Genomic DNA, 25,228 nt, shown 5'->3' with positions numbered 1-25,228 from the left:
TCTGTTTTGACCAGATTTTTTCTCTGATTAGATGTGGTTTGCATTTTGCGCACCAACAATTATGTGTAACTTTTGGCACACACTAACAGTGTGTGCCAAAATGATGGGAACAGCTAACCCCAGATATGAACTGATATCAAAAGTGGCACCCAGTGATTTGGTGTAAAACTGTATCAATGCTGAATTTGGTACCCACCCCTACATGTCCCCCACTGGTTTTTGAAGGTTCAACGTAATTATTACTGATGTTCTGGAGGCTGAAATGAAAATATTTGGAGTTTTAAATAATGAAATTAAATAACAAGCTCTCTCCATAAACTGTATGGCACTAATGAGACATGCCGTATCTGCTACAGTAAGAAAACGGCTAAAGGCCCTCTCTCAGTTAGTTAAGATACATAATTCCTCTACTGATAAGCCATCATGGGTTGGGATTGAGGAAAGTCTTGTGGCCCCTTCGTCTTTAGAGGCCTTCCTTACTCAGAAGGGAAGGCCAGTACCGTTTAAAGATCCAGTACTGTCTTTCATGCAAGAGACCTGGCTTAGAGCTCACCAATATACCAACAGCAGCCCTTATCTCACCGCTAGAGCCTCTATTTGGTATAATAAGAAAGTATTAATAGGTAAGAAACCGGTCTGGTGGGAGGCCTGGGCTAGGACAGGTATTAATCAGATGGGGGACCTATTTGGGCAGACTGGCATGAAATCGTTTGCAGAAATCAGACGAGAATTCAATTTGGATCCAAGGGAAATTTGGAGGTTTTTTCAAATAAGACATTGTATTAAAGCCATTTTGAAAAATAATCTAGACCCTCCATCTAGTGTTCAGAAGATGTTTGCAACCCCTGACAATAACAGAATCAGGGCATCTAAATTTTATGGGAGCTTCAGAGAGGCACACGCTCCCAGTTTGGGGGGACTGAGGCGGTGTTGGGAGAAAGATCTGGGTATCCAGATCTCAGAGGACAGTTGGAAGATGCTGATCTCATCATGGTATGTTTGCTCACCTGAAACACAGTCTCAACTTATCCAGTACAAGTTGCTTCACAGAAACTATTGGACACCCAGTAAATTAGTCAGGTTGAAGCTCGCAGATAAGGACATTTGTTGGAAATGTCAGCAGGAAGTCGGGACTCTAGTTCATATGTTGTATACATGTCGGAAAAATGATTATTTGTGGGATGGGATCATCAACTTGGTGAATGATATTTTTAAACTTAATCTTTCTAAATCTCCAGCTATATGCGTCCTGGGCCTACTACCTGACGATAACATTCTCTCAAAAAAACAGAGATTGTGGATGCGTCTGGCTTTTATAACTGGTTGCAGGGTAATTCTTAGGCATTGGAAGTCATCCAGCCCCTGTTCTTTCAAGGAATGGACCGAACAAATGTCTAGGATGGCATCATATGAACGGGTTATGTATAGAATGAAGGGAAGAGAAGATATTTTTGAGCAGGTCTGGGGCCCCTTTTTGCGGTACATTGACAATGTCTCTTAGACATTATGATAAATGGTCTCTTAGAGGGATATTTCATGTGTCATTGGTATTTTGGTTGTTGTCTTTTTTTTTTTTTTTTTTTTTTTTTTTTTTTTTTTTTTTTTTTTGCACCAGGGGGTTTTACCCTTATTCGTTTTTGTTTTTGCTGATGTTTTCCAGGAGGCGGTGTATTATTTTGTTTCTCCTGGGTTTTATTTATTTTATTTATTTATTTATTTATGTAATTTTTTTTTTTTTTTTTTTTTTTTTTTTTTTTTTTTTTTGTTTGTTAGTGTGTTGTTTGTTTGCTTGTCTTAGTTTGTTTGTTTGTTTAGAAATGGACAGAGAACTGACAGTATGATTATTGCAGTTGTATATTTATTTATTAATGTTTCTGTCCATCCAAAAATATTAATAAAAAAAAAAAAAAAAAAAAAAAATAAAGGCCCTTTCACTTAGGAAGCAGAACGGACTGAGCCAACTGCTACGTGTTGCAAATAACTAAATGCTTTTTTCTTCCTGCGCACTTGTAACACAATGAGCTGATTTCAGATGGTGTGCAGGAGGAGGAAACTGGTGGAGCAGCCTGCAGCAGAGACATGGACATTGCTTTTTATACTTTTTTATTGCACAACAGGACAAGAAACAATTACGCTACTAATATATCTTTGGGTCTTTGGAAGCCCCTGCACAGACAGAATACTAATACAAAGCTAGCCAAGAACGCAGGCTGATGATAAAGCTGAGTAAATGCAGACCACATCCCAGCAGCCAGAGCCTGAGTTTCAGCAGGTAACAACCTGATGAACAATCAGGCTTGCAGCATTTTAGCCTCCAGTTCTACTACATGTACATGTTTCTACAGCAGAATCACTGTGGCAATCGAATTCAAATCTCTGTGGGCTGGTTGTCATCTTTGCTTTTTGTAGTCGGCTTTGTCTTCATACATAACACTAAAAGAAAGCTCTTGTGTGTGTGTGTGTGTGCTCATTAGGGATTTCAGTTCATGTGGGGAACTGTAGCCAGCGTTTTATATTGTTAACTGGTAAGTATGTGGCAATGCACGGTTATTTAATGGAGAGATAATGTAACAAATTAGATTCTTTGGCATGTAACTAAGTAACTTACTGTATAACTTTTAAGAAGTGTAATGTGTAACTCTACTTTTTTGAGTAACAACCCCAATTATTATATTCTAAAACATAAAACTACATGCAATATAAAATTAGTATTGGAACAATACATAGAAAAAGATTTGTGTTTGGCTTACTGGATTTTGTCTACATTCGTGGACTGTGTAGGCATTGTCTTCTAGCTGCACAATCAGCATTCTTATCTATGATTATAACATCACAGCCTCAACTGATTAAATGTGGGAGTCATGGGCACGGTGGTTTACTTGTTTTCTTGCACAACTTCACATAAGTGTTGCTGTTGTCTTTTTTTCCCCCAAAACACACACCAAATTATAACCTTGGTCTTATTTTGGAAGGCTTTTGCAATTGCTTAACACTGTGCATAGCAAAATAATTGCTGAGAGCATGGCATTTCTACTAATTTCTACAAAACAAACCACAAGTCAGACATTCAGGCAGATTTTCAACCAACCAAAAGTTTAGGCAGATTATGTAACCCAACATATTTTGAGGTAAAGCTGAAAGTCAGAACACCTGAAACGATGGCGTAATCCCTCAAGTCAGCCAGTTTTTGAGTGATCGTTTCACTGTTCAACGCTGGGAACAAGTGATGTTGGCAAACATGTGGGTTTGAAACCTGTCTGACAGTCTAACTTGTATTTCTTGCCCTGTTTGACTTTGTTCTAGATCTTAGCTTTTAGCGTGAGTACAATTTTGTTATTACTGATGTCCAGATCTGTTATTATATGCCCAGTGGTAACAAAATTAAATTATGGTTTGACGAGCCAAAACCAAAAACGTCTAACTTCTCTCCTGCCTTGGCCTCTATCACACAAACAATCTACTTTTAGTTCGGCCTCACAGTATACAAACACACACATCAAGCGTGTATAGGTTACATGTCTGCTCTCATTTTGGGAGCTGTTTTTGTACGGGTGACATAAATGTCAGCTATGTTGGATGAAGATCAACAGGTGAGTTTTGGCTGAAGGATGTGGTACACACACACACTTTAGCATACACATGCACACAGAGTGAGATGATCCCTTGATGTGATCTAATTCAGGCCCTGGCTGAACTTTCAGTGGCGTTGGGGTTAAGCGAGGCAGTCGCACATAAAAACTTCTGTCTGCAGTTTTCAACTCCCAGCACACTATTTATTAGTCTCTTGCTCTTTCCTTCTCCCCTTCTCCGTTTTTCACCTCAGCCGCTCTCTGAACCTGCTAACAGACAACCTTGTCTCTCCTCCGTGACTCTCACCAGCCATTGCTCATTTTCTGGATGTAGTCAGGTTTGCTCTGGTTCAAGAGGAAAACTGGGCTTTTCTTTGTATCATGCATGTGTGCAAGTGGACAATTTCAATCAAAGATTGTAATAAAATATGATCAAAGACATTAACATATTACATACTTTTTATTTTTGATCACAAACTGCCTTTTCACTGTTTTAGGTGGTGCTAAGAAAATCCTGAGAAACTAATAAACAAATAGTTTTTCTTTTAGACTCTTCTAGTATTGTTTGTATTATATGAACATTAAACACTGGGAGGAAGGAAAATTTCCACATTGGAATATCGGTTATTGAACAAATTTTTAAAAAATGTAGGATAAGCACCACAATAAGGAATCTACAAGGTTTTAAAACTTCAACAAGTGGCCACAACTCACAATTCAGATTCTGCAAAATGCAGCAGGTACATGTTTTACTGGGGTGCAGTAGAGAACACTGGCAAGACAGCTGAAGTATTTAATCCTGCTTCTAGAAAAACGTAACTTCAATTTTAATTTCATAAGTTCAGTATAGATAATATGTTACAGTCATGTGAAAAAAAAGGTCTTACAAAGTATGCAGTTACTAATTCCATAGGATTAAGTGGGCAACTCAAATGTTAAATAAAAAACGATCAAATCAAATATATTTTATAAATATATAATATTTATCATATCATATAAATATATGATATAATAAATGCGTTAATCAAAATTACCTGATTAATTGATGAGCAGTAAGTGTGAACACTTTGATTTAAGCAGACGTTTTGGCAGGTTGCTGGTCTAGAGTATCCAAGTATGTCTTAGTGCAATGCCAAGGAAAGACATCAATCATTTTAGCAAAACAATTGTTGCTGTGAATGTGTAATAATGCCATTTCCAAACAATTTAAAGTCTATTATTCTACAGTGAGAAATGATTCACAAGCAGAAAATGTTAAATACACCTGTCAGTCTTCCCAGGAATAAATGTCCCACCAAAGTCAGTGCGTGGAACGCTCAGATAAAGTGCAAATAAACCAAGCTGTACATCTCAGACCCTACAGGACTCAGTAGGAATGTTAAATGCTAGAGTTCATAACAGTACAATTAGAAAAAAGACTGACCAAGATGAGCAGTTTGGAAGGGTTTCCAAGAGAAAACTCTTCTCTCATGGCAGCACAGCTTAGGCCTACAAAGTTGCATCTGAACAAACCACAAGATTTCCGCCTTCCACTCCCTTTGAGATGAATTTTTAAAGATTTTACAGTAAAAATCTAAATAACATTTGACAAAAGTATCTCTCTAGATCACAGGTGTCGAACTCCAGGCCTCGAGGGCCGGTGTCCTGCAGGTTTTAGATGTGTCCTTGATCCAACACAGCTGATTTAAATCGCTAAATGACCTCCTCAACATGTTTTAAAGTTCTCCCGAGGCTGGTAATGAACTAATCATTTGATTCAGGTGTGTTGATATCTAAAATCTGCAGGACACCGGCCCTCGAGGCCTGGAGTTCGACACCCCTGCAGATACTCCACATACTGCTCCATTAACACATTTTCCAGTGACATTTTCTCGGTACAAACTTGTTCTAATGACAACAGTTTACTGATATTTTTTAGGCCACTGGTACGCACTTCTGAATTTATTATTATTCAAGAGAAAGGAAGTCAAAACAACAGGAGCAGACAGAGGCAGAAAGAGGGCAAGCAGGAGGAAAAGGGCGGCTTGAATGGACATGCTCATCTGCTTTGGGTCAATGGATTTCAATCCCGGCTCACTTCCCTTATGTCTATCCTTCCTCTATAAGACGAAGGATAGGAAAAGGCCAGTGGTGGTGTTGGATGACATGTCGTGGACAGGGGAACAGGCTTCTATAGGCTACATCTCATCCAGAATGGCGTTTCCTCTCCAAGCAGCATTCCTCATCTTATCAGCTCCAATAATCTGCTCTTCTCATCGTGCCCAAACAGGGAGAGCCAAACCTGAAAGAGTGCACAGGAGAGAGAAAGAGAGAGAGCAAAAAGGAGCTCCCTTTGCTTGCTCTCTCGTCCTCTAACTCTCTCTTTCTGTGTCTGTTAGCTGGTGATAGAGTGATAAGGTGGGGAAGAAAACAGTGAGCTGTCTGCCACTTAGAGGAAGTGGTCGCTCAGCCCTGAAGACTGAGCATACTCCAAAACTGGACTCAGAAAGAGGGGAGGAAGTGCAAGCTTCCTCAAAGTAACTAAAAACATTTACAGTCTGAAATCTTCACTGTAATCGAAAAACAAGAGAAAGTGATGTTTATCCTTTAAAATTTACTCAAAAACATAAACAACACAGGCTATAAACTGCTACACAGTCATATGCAAAGTGTTATGGCCAATGTGTGAGCCACTGGCACACAAACTTCAATACAAGAGCAGCAAATCTGGATCACAGTAATGAGAAGTATTTCAAAGTAACCACCTCTTGTTATCAGTTTTAATTTAATTGTCATATAAAAGTGTAGCTGTACACACTTTGAGTGATTTCTAATTGAATTTGTGGTCTCTACCTGCAGTACCTCCAGCAGGTGGTCTCGGCTCACACTTTGAGAATCACAGGTGTAATGCAATCCAGAAACGGAGACTTACTCTCAAGGTAAAAATTGCACCTTTTACTACAAGTTGTTTTTAGCAATAAGGAAAAACCTTTACTTTGAAAACACTGGCTGCTTCTCTGTTGCATCACAGCTTTTTAATGTTCCGCTCAGTTGGTGTCTTCCTTTAAACTATGGATAACCTCTCCAATCTGCTAGCAACCAAACAATCACGGTGAGGTTTTTGGTCCAGCACCCTCTTTGCAACTGATTTCACCTAGTGAGAACCAGCAGCATCCCACAATCTCTCGCCAATGGGCTGGGGAAAACACACCAGTGACCAGACCGGGGGCTTGCTAACCGGTCACTAGGCCTGTGTGACCGAGGCCTAAGCAAGTATGAAATGTGAAGCAGACAGAACTACTTGTTTGAAGCTACAACAGTAAAGCCTAAACTGCAACAATACATTTTGCTGTGTTGATACTGTGCAGCTACTTTAACTTCAGTCAGTTCTCTGAGGGTTCAAGCTGTGAGGAAGGATTGAGAATAAAATATCAGATGAGCCAGTCTGAGAGTGACTGAATGAAAAAGAGAAAGACATGAGCGGGAGTGAAAGAACGAGAGAAGGAGGAAATAACGAGAAAAGGTAACAGTAAAACAATAGAACAGCCTTAAGGTTAAGGGAATGTAGTGGTGCTGGAGTTCAGGAGATTCAAAAGAAGTGTGTGTATGAGAAAGAGAGACTTGTGAGTGTGTGAATACTGGGTCGCCTGAAGAGAGCGGCCCCAGAATTAATTACCCAATCAAGATAACCAGCCAGGGAAAGACATTAGGGAGGTCACACTACAATTAACCTCTTAGTCTAAACCTCTCTCTCTCACTCACACACACACATGCACACACACAATAAAGAAGTCATAGGTTCATTGAAAACACAGTGAATAAAAGTTTAATATCACTTTTCAGGGGTGACTTTCGCTGACTGCAGGGCCCAATATGCTCTTATTTTGAAGCATTTCCTGCACTCTGTTATTTTTGGGAGATATAGCGACTCTACCTGTCCTGTTCAAGAATCCCTGGCAAAGCCATGTTGTTTACAGTGGGATATTGAGTGAGTCGGGGGCTTGAGTGGAGTGGAGTCGGATGTGGTTCACACATTCCACCAGAGACTCAGATTACACTGCAGGAAACACCGGCCCTGCAAGACACACACTGCCTGACTCTGTGATTTATAAACATACTCCTCTATGGGACATACACACTCTCAGAGACACACATTAAAAATCTCAGCGGCTTCGCTCTGAGCCAAGGCTGCATCTACATCTCTCATTCACTTTCTTCCTTTCCTTCCTTCCTGCTTCTCCTGTAATTCTCAGACTCGTAGCTGGGCTCCAGTTTTCTCCTCCTGTCGCGGCTAATAGTAAAGACAACTCATGGGTGTTAGCGCCGGTTTGACATCATTGCATATTCATGAGCTGGTGGGCGAACATTCAGTCTGGCATTCATTAGTAAACACAACTTCAATCACCATAAAGTGGCCCTTTGTGAAAGGTTTATGAAAGACACACACATGAAATAGGTCTCTGGGAAGACTGTCCTCCTCAGAAAACCAAAAGAAAGGACAAACAGAGACACCGAAGACGGGCCGCCAGTCAATCACAGACTGAAATGTAATATGTTCAGTATTGATATTATATTATGAATAGTGCCCAAAATTGGCGCAATGACATAAGTGTCAAAGATTCAAATATTCCAGGTGAAGCAGATGCTTTATTCAAAATGTCACTTTTAGGAACAACCAACAAACTATAACACCATTTTGTCAGATGCTGCTTATGGACATGAGCCTCTCGCACAAGGTGTCCTTTGGTGTCAGACTTTGATGACTTTGAAGTACCGCCATGAAAAATTACTCACACCAGCAGCTTTGGCAAAGAATCACTGACTGACTCCCAAAGGAAGGTAATGGTTTGGATCTACAATTCAGTCAGAAGACTGAGTTTTATTTTTTCATGCTCTCATTATGTCCACATCACCAGCCTAATGCTCAAAACTGAATTTATAAAACCACTTAGGAAAATGTAACACAGGTCCGATCTGATCTTTCCCTCCTCTCCTGAAAAAGCTCAGTGCATCTTACAATCCGGTATCCACGTTGCCTGAAGCTGCTCAGTGGAGAACCCTGGGTAATCAAGCCCAGCTGTGACAAGGGGGCAAAGACAAGGGCTGACAAAACTCACTCTTCTCTCTGTAACTCTTTCAACAATACCCTCTTCCCCGCTCACCCCAGCCTTTTCTCCTCATCTGCCATGTTTCTCTTGTCAGGCCTTTGGATGAGTAATGCTGGCTAATAGCTCAGGAATCCTAGCCCGCGATCCTCCTTGGTGCTTCCTTGCTATCTCTGGGACACACTGCAGCCAACAAATTGCTGTAAGGTGCTGAGGATACACTTCTTCATCAAGCCACACGCATTATGACAGACCAAATACGGATGATAAGGAACGTTAGACTAGCAGAATGCGTAGGTGTCTATAGCCTGAGGCAGAACTAGGGAGACGAGAATAAGTCTTCCAATCTTAATAACAACCTAGTTCTCTGTGTGCAACAATTTTATCAATGCTTCTTTATACTTGTACACCTTCACATCCAATGAGACTCCATACTGTTGCCATGTCTCTCTCTTTCTCTCTGGGAGCAGTACCGGGTCAGTCTGTGGGTTGGACTGCTGAGGGGCCCAGGGTGGTTCCGCTCTGACGGTAGGAGGAAACTCCTTCAGGAAATACCAAACTGCCAGACATACACACTCACACACACAATCCACAATCTCCCTTTCTTTTTCAAGTACTAGCAAACTAAAGCTCTGCACAAACTGCCCCAGTCCATTACTGCCTTTTTTCACTTTCAGCTCCTTCACACTGAGACAAGCAGACGATCTGAAAATACAGTTCTGTTTAGTGCAGTCAAATATCCACAGGAACGTCGGGTTGCATGTTAACCTGCAGTGTTACACAACCCAGAAGCTGGGAGACAGCCAGGGGTTTTATGGCATCAATTACAGGTAACTTTAACGAGTCGGCTCAATTAAACAATAAATCACAGCAGAGCCAAGTTTCTGCCCCTGAGAGCCCTACCTCTCCGCACACACCATTAAAAGTTGACTGAGGTGTTTCCTTCCAAAAGAATGAGGAATTAGATTCACTAACATGCAAGAAAACAGGCACCTTTACCTCACAAAAATGAGTATGAGCAAAAAAGAGAGACAGGAGTCATCTTATTTAAAGACTTGATTCATCCCAAATATATATATATATATATATATATATATATATATATATATATATATCTTACAACATAAATAAATAAAACCTTCCTAGCTTCAGTTTGATTTTCTCACAGCTACCATCAATGACAGAAAACAGAATTTTACAGAGAGCTTTCCCAGCTCTACAAAAAAAAAAAAAATCAGTCCAGAACATTTTTGCAGAGCTGGGGAAGACGGAAACAAAAGAGATTTGCCTGTGAAAATTAATCACTCCAGTCTGCCCTGACACCATTCAAATCATTATAGGTTAGTGGTGACGCAACTGTCTCGGACTGTTTTGCATGCTTTTAACTGCTGACATCACTGATGCTTTGCTTCACTCCAGAACACTTGTTCTCTATAGATAGACTCTCCCTCATTTTCATATTTTCTTGAAATCTTATTGTGCTAAAACAATAAAGGTCCCGATAGAAAGCGAGCTATTTATAGAGACAATATGCTACTGAAACCTTGGAAGATAAAGAACAGTGGTCTCTCACTGATGTGATTGCACAGACTCAGATTTGATGATAAAACCTGTGTGACAGCAATAGAGTCAGTCAGTCACAGAAGCATGTTTCATAAGGTTGGTGAGCAATCCCCAACAAGTTCAATAATACTACTTTAAATCATGTCTTCCGTGGTATTTAAAGGGAACTCTGATTTTACCAACGAATGTTAGCGTCCGTGCCTTCCGGAGTGGCACTTAGCCTCTGAAAACAATAGTGGGAAATGTAGGTTATAATGTATTTGGAGCTTGACCCACAGAGTGTGAAATGTCAGAGTATCTGGAAGTCTCTGAAATTCGGCCTCTTTGGAACGATAATTACACAGAAGTGAAACACAAACTCATGTCTGTGCCTGAATACAACGTCAATAAAAGCAGTCCTAAACAGTACACCTCTTCCAAGGCTGTCTTCTAATTGTATATTTCTACTGTATTTTCCACTAAAAGTGACAGAGCATCATACATTCACTGAACTAACGCTAAGGTTATTTCAGGCATCCGATCAATCTTCGTAAATAAAAAAAACCCCCCAACATCTGTTAGTCAAGAGCCCATCTCAGCTAAGGTGACAGCCTGGATAGAGTGCCAGTTTAGCAGCAAACTCATGTAAAATATTTCAAAGCTAGTTAGGCTTGAGGGAAGCTGCTGATTCACCAGGAGGAAACTGTCATTTAATACTAAAAATCACTTCAAACAAGCTATTTGATGCAACTGAATTCTAAAAATTGGGATTCCAAATAAATCTAATGGCGGACGTCCTTATTTTCTTTTAGCTAGTTTAAACACTAGTCTTTGCCTTAGCTTAGTCTTTCAGTTAACTCAGCTGACATTGTCAAGTTTAAAGAGTCATTTTTTGTGTCCGAAAGTGCAAAGTTTACATGAATGTCTTAGTTATCTTTGTCTGAAGTGTGTGTGCGCCTACTTTTGTGTGTTTTCAAGCTGGAACACTGTGGCTGACCACAGGAAGTTCTAATCAGCAGTACGGCATGGCTACTACCTTCCCTTTTCCCTGGTGACCTCCTCTCCACCTCCCTCCCTCCACAATAGAGATACCAGGATCACATTACTGACTCTGAGGGTTAAGGGTCAATCCCATTTTTCAGCTCTCTCTTTCCCCCTTTTCCCCTTACAGATTCTTTCCCAGAGGTTACAGGCTTCTGTCACCTAAATTCACATCAGTTCACGCGTGGCAAAGGAGTGGTATCCATCGGAAGCCCTCTATCACATCTCCCACACCTCCCCCTTGTCCTCGCCCACATAGCTATTTTAGTGTCCCCTTGACAGACAGTCCTCTCATCTCAGGGAGCACTCACACAAAGGATTGGACATGGTTAAAAACATGTTAAAAACACTGCTGGCCTCTTTGTGTCATTGAGTTGGTGTGTCTCTGTTAAAGTCTGTATTTTCATGCTGTAGAGGATTGGGTTACCGGGAGCTAACACTGAACCTGGGATGACCTTGTGCATTGAAAGCCAACCTCTCTGCTATAAAAAAAAGTATTTAAAAAAATTAGTGGACATGCACGTCCAGAAGTAAAAATCTTGCTTTGAACAAATAACATGAGTTTGTATACTCCTTTGCAAAACCCAAATTATTCCCAACTGAATTCCAAGCTCACTAGTGGAGTTTCTGCAGTGTAGATTTACTATATTAAAAATGCACGTTTCACAGCAGTAGGCATCTCACGCTACCAGAGGTGACAAGGACACTGCAAAAAGCAAAACTAAAGAGAAACCAGTCAGGAATTATCAGAACAGAGCAATAAGAATAGCGGTCTGTGACCACCACTTGCAAAACCAGTCCATTCTTGGCGAATGTTCTGTTGTTGCCTCTCCAGAGCACTTTTTGACACTTTCATTTGCACCAAAGCAGGTTTAAGCTTCCTAATTGGACAGATTGATATCCCTGAAGTTTAACTGACCATGAGTATTTATCAAGTGTTCCTTTATTATAATGGTTTTTGAACAGTATAGTTTTGGTATAAAATATCTAAGGTGTGCCAACATAAAAGTCTAACAATCAAGTGAACAACCAAATCAGATAAGATTTATTATGAACTTGAAATCCTTAAAACTTGAAATCCTGTGTTCCAATAGCTGAAGATCATCAAATGAAAATACTAAAATGTTAATATAAGAAGTAAAATACTGTCTTCTACCACGTAACTATTCAGTACATGTGGGCGATCACAAGAAAACAAAGAAAGTCAACCAAGCCACTTAGTACGATATACCAGTGGCAGACAGCAGCCCTTAAATCATAGCTTGTATAGTAAAGAAAACCACAGTCAAAGCTAACATGTGTATATTGGTAAACAGTGCATAAATGCACTCTCTCCAAGCATAAACCAGCTTTTGATGATGTTGTGGTTTCTGAACTACATACTACAGTTTAATTATGGTTCGTCTGTCAGTCAAATATGGGAACAAGCGCAAAGAGTCACTGAAACTGACAAGTTATCATTTTCTCATAAACCTCTACATAAGCACATACGCTTTTGCATTTTTTAAATTTCTGCACATCAGTAATATTTTAACACTCATATATATGTATATATACATACGTATATACACACGCGCATATATATGTATATACACATATACATATACACACACACATATATATGTATATACACATATACATATACACACACACACACATATATATGTATATACACATATACATATACACACACACACACATATATATGTATATATATGTATATATATATATATATATATATATATATATATATATATATATATATATATATATATATAATAGAACTAATGTATGGACAATTAATTAATTCATGTGGGTTTTTTTAATTCAAATTGTTGTGTCAAGAAAAAGAGACATTTGCCTGGGTTGAGCAGAGGGAGAAGGAAACAGAGAATGGCTTTATAAAGTTGGTTAAATGATCAGAAGTTAAGATCTGATTGGCAGTCATCAGATAAGCACGTCTATGGAAATATGAGTATAGAGCTGACGAACATACTACAGTAGAGAGAAGCTGTTCAGCTGCCCTTCTACTCATTTAATCCCCTGTGTGTCAGAGCTACAAAGAACAAGAGGAAGGAGCAATTAGCAAACCCACGTGATGAGTATTTAGATTTTACAAAGCTTTCAAAGTTCGACTGTAAAGAATGGTATGCATATGGAGCAGAAAGTCTTGACTTGGGGATCAATTACACATTTTCAGATTTCTCAGGTTACTCTATGGATGCTGAGATATTGGCCATTGGCCCAGAAGCATCATTGTAAGATAATAGCTGATGAGTTGGGGGAAAACAGCAATGTCACTACTGAATTTATTAATTTCAGTGTTCTTACAAATTAGTAACTTGGCAAGAATAGCTCAGCATTAAAAAACTAGGGGCATTTTTCAACATTTCTGAGCCTCAGTTCATTAAAACTAACATTTGAATGTTTAAATATCTATGAAAACTGACTGACAACTTGACAACTGACCACTGACAATTTTCAGCTCCAAGTGAAAATCTACAACCACTTCTGGAACCTTGTCTTATATCATTCTCAATCGTTTTCCATCCAGACCTGGCTGTCAGTGATCTTTCCAGACAGTGAATGGCTTTACTGTGAACCATCTTGGAAAAGAACACCCAATTCCTCCCTAATATACGGAAACCTTTTAAAATAATGCTAATATTTCATGCTTGCTTTGTGTGAAAGTACGGTGGGCGTCTGCCAAACATCCAAACGCAGCACTGATAGCCCGTTTCGTGTGTCAAGTGCCATAAATTCAGCCAGCAGAGCTCGACAAAGCTTGTTCAACGGATAAATCACGCTGCTCATAAAAGCCATTTGGTTCTTTTTGTCTGTCTGGTGTTCAAACATTCACCTCAATCCATCAATGAGGCAAACTGCTGTCAGAACACCAAGGCCTCTCTTTACTTCGCATTTCCCCTTATCATTGGCTACTACTAAGAGGAATCTCAGGAATCTTAGAGTTTGTTTGCCAAGAGCCAATATGACAAGGTGAAACACAGACACATGTGGCTTTTAAAACACAGACTCATTTCTGGTATATAAATCACACAAATTGATCACAGATGCTAGTGGTAACTACTGGTGGTGAGAAACAAGTGTGGAATAAAACAACATAATTGACAATGATGTGTGAATCTGAGCACGGGAACAATGTTTGCATGATAATAAAGTCATAAACTGGCTCTCAGCCAAACGCCACATCTTCTTAGCAGTACGGTATAAGAACTCCACCCAGTGAAATGGCCCGAGCTTGCTGCCTCAGCACTTTTCCATCCAAATGGCTGCGGTTCAGTTAGAGGTCTCGCTGCCTTGGTCCCAAGATGAAGCACCTCAGAGAGCCAGCAGTCCTAACCGGCCCCCTGGCTTCCATCGCCAGCCCGACTGACACCGCTACACTGCCAGAGACGTAAAGCAGGATAATAATAGCTGCTCATTCCTCTCTATCCCCGCCGACCAGACAGGGTCAAATTGTCCAAAACTATATTTTATTGAATGATAAGTGACAAATGCAGGGGAATACCTCACCTTATAGCCTCAGTGAAATCAGATCTATGAATCCAGTCCAACACATTTAGTAGGTCATAATTTTGGCAGGTCACTGACTCTGACTGATGGGGTTGGTGACAGTGTTGTAGCAAAAGTAGAGAGGTCCTTTGAAAGGAATACTGTATTATGATGTACTTAGTAACCTGCAAGATTCTTTTCAGAATTTAAAACTGACTGCATAAAGCATTGGCAAACCGCTAGAGGTGAAAAAGTAGTGAAAAACAAGTGCTGCATATAGAACTCAAGGAATCTTTTAAACTATTCTTCTGTATTAGAAAACTGTGTGCAAACCACCAGAAGGTATAATCTGTTAACCTATATGTCATTAAAAATGTGCAAGAAAATACACAACACAATGAAATTTTAAATTTCAGTGTATTAACAGGTGTGACAGTACAAACACTCTCACTGGGACAAAGACTTTAAGAGTTAAATTTAGTTGGTCCTTCAAATGTAGCAGTACAGTTTAACATTATGTATTGTTAAATTTGACAACTGGTTCCAATCACTTAGGTCAACACTACAGAAAATAGTGCAAATCTGGTTTGGGTTAGCAGTAAAACAGCTGGTTAAATCAGAAGTGTGAATAAAAAGACCAGTAAACAGATATGAATGCAGGTCCTTATTACATTGTGGATTGCTGGAGACGGATTCCAACAAGTTTTTCCTTTTATTATTCCATGGAGAAATGTGCTTTGAATGAGAACCAACTGTTCCAGTCAGGGGCTATTTAATGTATAACTCATGTAATCGACTTTTAGAAATTCTTCATTGTAGATAAATTGCTCTAGAATTCAGTGCTGGAGTGTTATATAGCGCTTTAATTAAAATAGTTATTAAAATGCTGTAATGGATCAATTCGTAAAGAGAATTCCAACCTAATACTGGGACGCTGAAATGGCGACCATATTTCAGGCTTCATTAAATAGCAGATATTACACCACAGAACAGGCCAACTGTTAAACTCTTCTCTGGGGCACAGGGACAGTGTATGAGTTACTGCCTGCCAGGACCCATTATGTTAAGAGCACATATGTTTGTGGGGCTATACCTGTTTTTCTCATTGTTACGATGAAGAATTTCCTCCATAGTGGGTTTTGACTGTGTGCTTTCTGCAATCTTACCATCTCTCCTTATTGCATCTATCTTTGCATGGATTGTCTGGCACTAACACTATTGTGCACTGATCAGATCAGAAAGTAAAAACATTACTTGATGTGGAGATAAAGTGGGAACAAAGAGAAGAGTGTCAGTAACATCTGTGTGTCATTCTCTTCAAATCAGAAAAAGTGTAGTACTAATTCTGTGTGCTGGAGACAGAACAACACTAACCCTGGGAGTGGATTTATGAGGTCTGGACTGCCTGCATGGAGTAAAATGAAACCCCAAACCAGTTCTGCTTCTTCAACAAGGCCTAACAACCAAGTCCCTGTGTCTACAGCTACAAGAGATACCATATTGCCTCTAAAGGTCAGTATGCGTCAACCAGAGGTTAAACAGTCTTGACATCCCTCTCCGCTTTTAAAACCTGCTATTTCTGCCATCTTTCATCTGTACAAATGAGTGCAACACCATGAAAGCCTTTGAGAAAAGGTTGTCTGATAGTATGCCCTGTTATCCCAATTTGACTTTTCATCCACTCAAAGTGTTTCCATTTGCAGCTATAAAATATATTTTGACTTAGTTGGTAACAAATTATAAAAAAGTAGTTTGTCATGCCAGTTGTCCATTATTTACTCACTTACATGAGACAAATGAAAATGCCTTGAACAAAGTGGTATCTTGAAAAGTGGAATAAAAAGGTTTTCTCTAATTTTTTGAAAATATATAATATAATATTAAGAAATATAACTTAAACATGGCTCAGTCTTTTTAAGCATTCCTCAAGTTATAAAAATATTCACTGAAGTTCCAGTTGACAACATCTTGACATATATTACCTTTCTGCTCAAACTATATGATGCTTACACTGAGTACACTGAGATGTTTTTATGGCAGCACTGTAACAGATTGGAATCTTTTGTGATTATATTGGCACTTGTCAATATATACATAGTTTGACATGAAAATAAAATATCCTACTCCAAAAAAAACACAAAAACACATCAGATCTCAATGAGAAAAACAAATCATCAATCAGCTGCATATGTATACTAATATGGACTGTGTAATATGTTAGGAATGAAAGGGTGCCACATTGTTTGATGGAAATAAAAATGATCAACCTACAGAGGACTGAATTCAAAGACAGCCCAAAAAGTAAAAGAAATGATGCAGCAGGTTAGTGTATTTTGCATACAGTGGCCTTTTGGGTGTCATTTTGTAGCTTTGGCATTGCTCATCCTGTTTCTTTTTGCACAAAGGAAAAGATGCTGCTGTTACTGATGGGCTGAGGGCCTTCTATGGCCCTGTCTAGCTCTCCTGGAGTAACTGCTTGTATCCTGGAATCTCTTGAAAGTATGCAAGAGGAAAAGAAAGACACACAAAAGACAGAAAAACGTCTGGTGATGCCACATATTGATGTGCCATCCTTGAGGAGATGGACTATTTGTGCAACCTCTGTAGGGTCCAGGCATTACCTGGTGTTACCAGCAGTGCCTTTGTCCCTAGACAAATGTAAAACTAGTGAAAAACCAGTCAGAAAAGATCAAGGGAGAAAAAATGTCAGCAGCCTCCAGATGTAAAACCATTCCTACTTTGTGGGTTGTCTCACTGTTGCCACCGAGTGCTTCTCTTGTTCATTTCATTAACACCAAAGTAGTTGAAACTAATTAACAACTCGCATTGTTAAACTGCATTATTCTCATTAACCCCCAAAAATCTTACACAGAAGATCCATATTGACATACGACACATATTACTGCAAAATCACAAGTCAGTCACACAGTGTTAAGTGTGGCAGATAATGAAAAATTAAAGGGTTCAGAATTTAAGTATTGTAATTTCTGTAAAAAAGCCACTAAATAAGATTATAATAATATTGCCTTGAAAGGCCAGAACTGGTTGCATGTAAGTCATCTAACTCATCAAAAGGAATGTTTACTGAAAGTATCTATGGCACAATAGTTCCAGAATATGTTGCATCCTCATTTTCAGTAAAAAGGTTATGGGACACATGCTTGATATATTTAAAGATATTATTGCTGAGATACACATTGCCCAGTTTTCTCCTAAGAAGCATGTTTAAGTGTGCTGGTAATAGTAGTAAGTGAGTGACAAATTAAAAGTTCACTATCTGATTTAGGTTGCTCACAATCCTATTTCAGGCATCTGTATTTCTGTCTGGGTGTGTAATACAGATATGGGTGCTTTCCATCTTCCAGTCTTTCTTGGTAAAGCTGGTAAATGTTATGCATGGTGCTTGCAACTTCATCTTCAACTTTGATCACAGAAGACAGAATAATTTAAATTAAATTAACTAATAGCATGATGGTGTGACTATGTATATACTATGGTTTAGGGCCTAGCATTCACCCTGCTTTGATGTGAAACCTGTGCTGGTTTGTCCCTATTCACACCGCTGACTAAGAAAGGTTCAGGTCAGGTCTGTGGGAGAAGTCAAAAGACTCTCTGTGACACTCATAAGATCACTAATGAAAGTAACGAAGGCAGGTTGCAACACTTCATTACAAAGACGTGAGGAATGCATTCAAGATCAACGATAATATCCAGCTGTGTCGAAGTATCCAAGAGTGGAAATGTTCTTTGAGCTCAATAAAGCTTCACAATACCAAACATTATTTAGAAACTACATAAGGCAGGTGTGTCTCACACTAATTACCTCAACAGGTGGGTTGACTCCCTTGCCAACAGTTATAAAAGGTAACCACAACACCCAGCATCATTATTGCTGCGGATAACTAGATCCATTGTCTTGGTTTCTCATCTAGTGATGACAAGACAATGACGTATGAGCAAGCAAGCGTGGTTCTTGTGAATTCGTTACGCACGTTTCAAAGCTGGAATGCCATCTTAAGTAAGTAAGAAGGAAGTTTTGCCCAGGCACTTGCGGACAAGCACTTGATAGATACTGAGGTGTGGTATGTGAACAGGGCTATTTTTAGGGGTTGATGTGGGAGTTTTTGATTTGTACCTGCAGATGGGATAAGAGGAAAACAGGCAGAACAACTACTGTGTCAAAATCTCATAGGCGAATGCAACACACATTCTTTTATTTCATGCAGGAATTAAAGAACTCTTTTGTTTCTGCATTTGGTGTAGGCTAACTTACTGGATGTTGAATGCTTTTCCGCAGCACTCCCTGCCACCATTGCTAGCTACCAATAAACAATGAACAACTGCACCACTAACCAGCTAAAATGTGATCTGATGCAGCAGAAGGAAGCGTCACAGGATCAAAGTTAAGATAAGAGCAGGATTTATTTGATCAGTGTCTTTCCTCTCTTTGCATGGACACACAGATAAACTGCAGTAACAAACTGTGGATTTTACTTTGTCTGTTTATACATACGCAACACAAGCTTGACACTATCACGAAATTCTTGCTGTAGCAGCGATATGAAGCACTCCTGCTTTTCACACTTGTCTGTACTGCGCAAGAATAAACTTGCAAATTTAAAACAAAAGGACAATCGGTCATGTATTGACAGTACATGACTGCATTGCAGGGAATGCTGCTACGTGACTGCAACAAAGCACAATTTACATCTGTTCTTCTTGATACATGGGAACCTCAGTTGGTGATTCTTTTCCATCAATCAAAGCACACAACAGTGATAAACAGTCATGCCACTGAATTGCTCTCCTGTCAGCAAAAATGATCATGCAACGTTTTGGTGTTTTCATTAGCAGATTAATGACTGGTGGAAAATTAAACATCAATAAGTCTTAGCCATTAATTAAACCTAAATGACAGATCTACATTTGTTGATTCCAGCTTCTTGTTTCTAGATGTGCTGGATTTCTCTGTGACATTATAAAATCTTGTTTTTTTTGGTGCACAACCATCTTATAGACATCCTTTGCCTTTGACATCATACATATTCAAGAGTGTAAAAAACTGTGCAAAACGGAGTGTTTACTGTAGTCTAAAGCCTGAGGACTTGGCTCACAGGGATTACCTGTCCATACTTTGAACTCATTTAAACTCATTGGCCATCTACAATACAAATAAAAGCTACCACTCAACCAGAGGTGCTCTAGGCAAGCAACTCCTCAACTGCCAAGAAACTGATAGCTCATAGATGGAAATCATCCTAATCTATCAATAAACAAAGACGACTTCAAGATTTTATCAATACAGATTGCAAGGAACAGTGAGGAGCTACTATGCACCATGCTAAAACATTTCATGCTGGGAGCATGCTACAGAAAAAACAGACACGCTACACAATGGATTCATGCACTTCTGTCGAACAGCTGGATTAAAGAATTAATAATTTTTTTTTTACATTTTACATGCCATTCTATACTCATCCTCGCAAGGCACTGAGCTGAGGTCTCACTAAAGTGGGTGTGGAACAAAACAGACTGTCCCTAGGTTGCTTCCTTTAAAATTACAGTCTGTAGAGAAGACTGGAGATTAGAATGGAAAACACTGGATTTGTATAGCACTTTTCTAGCCTAGAGAAACCACATTCACCCATATACTCAAACGTAGCCTTAATCTATACACTTAAGTGTTTATCTACCTTACATCCGTGGCCAATTTAGAATCACCAATGAACCCATCATGAATGTCTTAGGGTTGCAAGAGGAAATTGGAGTGCCTGACGGAAACCCAAGAGCTCACAACAGAAACACGCAAAGTCCACACATAAAGGTCCCAGCCAACCCAGAGATTCAAACCTTTCCTTACAAGACATTTCAATCTAATCTAGATGCATCAATCTAACAAAAACTGAGACGATCTACAAACAGGATCAGATAAATCACCTGAATCCAGGTGTATATTGTTAATTCAGATATATATACACACAATGATAGATGTGTATATTAAATGTGGCCTAACTTTTAAGTAATGTGAACAGTGCATGCACTCATAGAAGGTAATTCATCTGAGCCAAAATCACAGGTATCATACTCTAAATGCTCCATTTCAGACATTTTTTGTACTCTTGGACATGTATGACATCCAGGAGAGTGCATATCCTTAATCTGGTCACCTCAGCCATAAAGCTTTGGCTATGAGCACAAAAGCCCCATTCACCTTCTATTCATAACTTTGGTAGCAGCCAGTCAGAAAAAGTTGGCTTCAAGGGATAGAAGCTAAAATAGCTTATTTCTGACTGAGAATGAGCCAAGGGGCTGAACGAAGGCAGAGTAAAAAGATAAATAGGGATTACTTTGAACGGTCATTGATGCAAAGCTATTTTACAAGAGTTTAAGATTAAAAAATATAAGCCGGAAATGAGAATAATCATTGGGTCCGGTGATTGGGTTCAAGCGTTGGGATTACTATGATTTAGAAAAAGATGTAAGTGTGCACTTACAATATATAAACTTGATAGTGGAAGAATTACATTTGCCATCCCATCATGCACACTGACGGGTTACAGAAACATAAGGACAGACTGAGAGACAACTTCCCATTTATCATCACTTTTCCTTCTCTGCATGAGAGGTAGAAGAAAAACCACAGAGCTGTCAATCAACTCACAGTCGTTTACACCCTCCAGCAGCACATGAACTTGGAAGTATGACAGCCAGGGTGCATTAGTATGAACATGCACAAGCGTCTACATGCATGCGATTAAACGCCAAGTCAGTGACATGCACACCTGTCTCTGCACAGACAAACACAGCCGTCTTGGCCCCAAACGTTGTTTAGAGAGACAAATTGTGATCTGCAATAAATACTTCATGCTGAAGTTTAAATGAGGCAAGGAGGCAAACTGAATTTAAAAAAATCCCCACATTTACTGTCAACTGTATAATGCACGTTGTTAGGTAATATGCACTCAAAAGCAAACTACTGTACTGTATACATTGTGCTATGGAGAGTTAAGTGGAAAAACTAAACTCAAGGGACTAACATCAAACTTAGTTTTCCAGATGCTGTATCATGAATGTCAATCAGGTTCAACTTCCTGGGGCCACTGAACAACCTACAGCGGTGACCTGTGCATAAGACGTTATTTAAAATCCCAGAGTTTATAAGCTCTTAAAAGTATGCAGATATTTTTAAACAGTGAAATTCATGAATCTGACCTGTTAAAAACTGCTCTGTGTTGATTTTACGCACAGGACAAAAAGTATTCCCATTACCAGCTGGTGCGGCAGATGACACAGCTCATAGAGGAAATTTACCAATTTAAAGTAGCAAAGTTGAGTATTTTTGAGAGCATTTGAAGTGCTGAAACCCTAAACTAAAGAACATGGAGCTGGCAACCAGAGCAGTGGAAGAGTTTTAGGGGGAACCTAAAACTGTGACATCGTAACATGTTTCAGCATGTAGAAACTGTAGTAAACACACGCACGCATGTTGTGCAGTAAACTTTAACATACAGTAAAGACGTATGTTAAAAAGTAATACTGTAGAGATATTGGGAGAGACTTTAGTGTAAGGTAGGGATTGGAGAAGGCTTAATTCAAGCTATCTGAATGTATTCGATTATACTTTTGGAGGCTATGTAAACTGTAATACAAATCCTCATATGCTGGCCTGTTTCTTTTTTAAACCCATCTTTTGCGATCCATTAAATTACAGCAATAGATCCTAACTGCTTCTGCTATTACTTTTGGTTTTGCACGCACGTAAAGTGGAAGGTTTTTTCGAAAATGATGTGACTTCTTATCGTCACTTGCATGCCAAACATATTCTGTACTCAACTTCCCATGTCAGAAAAACAAAATGTCAAGGATTCCACTTGCGGCACTCATCTATAGACCAGTTTTTCCCTCTACCTGTGCTCTTTTGTGCCCTTTATGTGAGTGTGTATGCCTCTTTAACAAATCACATAGAACAAATGCACATTTACAGTTAACATCACCAGTCTTATAAAACAATTGGGTACAAAAGAAACTCAGAAAGCCAGACAGAAGAACCCATCTGATCACACCTTGGTATTATACCTGGCAACCAAAACTAATCAGAACCATTAGAGAGTAGTGCGCAGACACACCTTTGTAAAGCTGAGGCAAAGGCTGCTCACCTGAGCCAAACTTTAGGAGCGTTGACAGAAGCCCATATGGTGCCAAGAGTGACTGACAGCCCTGCAAAGTCGTGACAGTTGGAGCGATGTGAAACTTACTTGTAGCTGTCCTCAAAACAGCCCTGGCAGCTTGCACTGCATGTCTTTCGCTTTCACGTGTTAACTATTGGTGCAAAATGCTGGTAGCTTTATTTTTTTCATTTTAACCAGCACGCACCACACTGGGTAAACTGCTTCCACAGTCGGACAAACGGGCTGTCAAGCCGGTAGCCCTGCAGGGTTCACACATGTGCACAAAAGACACATTCACACTCACACACTGCACCACATGTGAGGCACACCTGCTGGGGCTTCTGTCCCAAGGGATTGAAGCTCATGTCAGACACACACTCTGACAGAATTAATGATGAATTACACAGATATTAGCACACAGCCCGAGGTAACACTCCTTCCGCGCTCCACGCACACACACACGCACACACACACCCCTACCTCGTTTTGGGCCCCACACAGACATACATTCAAACTTTTGTACTGCTAAACAGCAAACAAGACACCAAAAGAGTCTGAGTCAGCTGAAGTCTTAGGATATACACACACACACTTGATGACAGGTATTTCCACTTGAGGTGAGGCACAATGCTGAGCTATGAGCCCAGTGTCAGTCACTTCCTGTCTGCCGGGGTCAGAGGTTAAACATCCTTCAGTCTCTTTAAGCCATATAGAAGGGACAAAGGGAAAGAGTAGAGAAATTGCCCACTGTTACTGAACCATCCTCCCCTTGTTATCCATGCAAGCTCACACTTTGTTATTGCTCTGTGTTTATAACACCACACGTCAGGAGCAGTGTTCCCTTTGCTAGTGCTAATAACATGGAGCACCATAGCAATATACCATGGAAGCAGCAAAGGGTCAGCAGTTAGGAGTTATTCCACACTTGCTACATGAATAGTTTTTCTTTGAATGTTTACCATAATTGTGGTCAAGTGAGGTGACTCGACTGAAAAGCAGCAACAATAACGCTCTCAATGCTGGCTTCTCTCTTTCTTGTGTTCAAACACTTGTTAGGAAGCTGTCAATATGATAAATTTTATAGTGCTGGGTAGCTATAAGGGCATACAGTCATGCGGAAAAGAAGGTTTTCACAGAAAGGATGCAGCACAGCACACCCTTGCTGCATCCATAGGATTTAAGAGGGTAACTAGCAGCCATGTGCTGATAATTAAATACACTTGACTGATCATCAGCAAGTGAGAGATGTTTGCAGTCTGGAGCATTCACATGTGTTAACACAATGCCACAATATTCCCCGGAGTGGATGTCCCAGAAAATTTACCCAAGGTCAGATTGTGCAATGCTCAGAGAAATTAGCTGGTTATCACAAATGGACATGTACGCTGATTTGATCATATTTTAGAGTAGTTGTCCATACAGATACAGGGTTAGGACCTTGAGTGAATAAGCTGACACGGACAGAGAATAGAGGCCCAGGTGTGTAACCAGTGCTGCCGTACCTTCAGCTGTCAGTCACTAGGGGCTCCTTACTAATCCTCTGCCATCACTCAACTGCATCTCAACTCTAATCTCACCAGGCCAAAGCCCAGGAGAAAGGACCTCCTGCTTTAAACTGAGAGGATGATGGCTAATCTCAGCCACAACACCCCAGGGTAACCCTAGAATGTCCACAGGGAGTAACTGCAATAACCCTTGACCAGGGTGATGAGAGAAAGACCTCCCAAATTCAGCAGACACCTTTCGAGAGATGGAGGAGTAATACACTGGCTAACATTATGAGTTTGATTTTTAGAACTATCACCTCAGCAAGCACAATCTCACGAAAGAGGCACCAATATCTCTCCTGTGCTATCAAACTAGCCTCTCATTCAGCAGAATTGCCTCACTAACCCTTTGAGTCAAACTAATAAGTTGTTAGTATTACAAATTTCCAGGTTGGACGCACTTAGCATAAGGTGGCAGGATATAGCTTTCAGTACTCTTAAAGAGCTTATCTGGCTTGTTTCCAGCTGTTTAAAAAAAAGCATACAATAAGCAGCCTGAGGCTGTCAAGTGACTGCATCCACTGTAGCTGACAAGCATATAGTGCCAGACACAATTACCGGCAAACACATACACAAAGAAAAACCATGAAACATTCTTATATAGAACAATAAATATGTGCCGTGATGCATTATAAATTATATGCAACTATATAGATTGCACCACTATAGTAAACCATTTTCATTCTGAAGCCTCCTTTGGTTGGTGTGGTCCACAGCATTGTGCAGTTAGAGAGAAAAATCACCAAAGGTTTCTGGGATCAAAT

General features: G+C 39.7%; 1 protein-coding gene across 1 annotated transcript in view; it reads right to left on the bottom strand.

Moving 5' to 3' along the window:
* The window catches only part of gmds (GDP-mannose 4,6-dehydratase), a 197,046-nt gene that overhangs the window by 13,873 nt on the left and 157,945 nt on the right, over window positions 1-25,228 (bottom strand). The gene's annotated exons all lie outside the window — the stretch shown is intronic.

Source organism: Aulonocara sp. 'chitande type north' Nkhata Bay, linkage group LG17 (genome assembly GCF_057382095.1).
Source record: "Aulonocara sp. 'chitande type north' Nkhata Bay isolate Kocher_YH1m ecotype deep benthic linkage group LG17, A_spYH_male_GT1.1, whole genome shotgun sequence".
NCBI lineage: Eukaryota > Metazoa > Chordata > Actinopteri > Cichliformes > Cichlidae > Aulonocara > Aulonocara sp. 'chitande type north' Nkhata Bay.
Note: the sequence above shows the minus strand (reverse complement) of the source record. Positions and strands in the feature narration are given on the sequence as shown.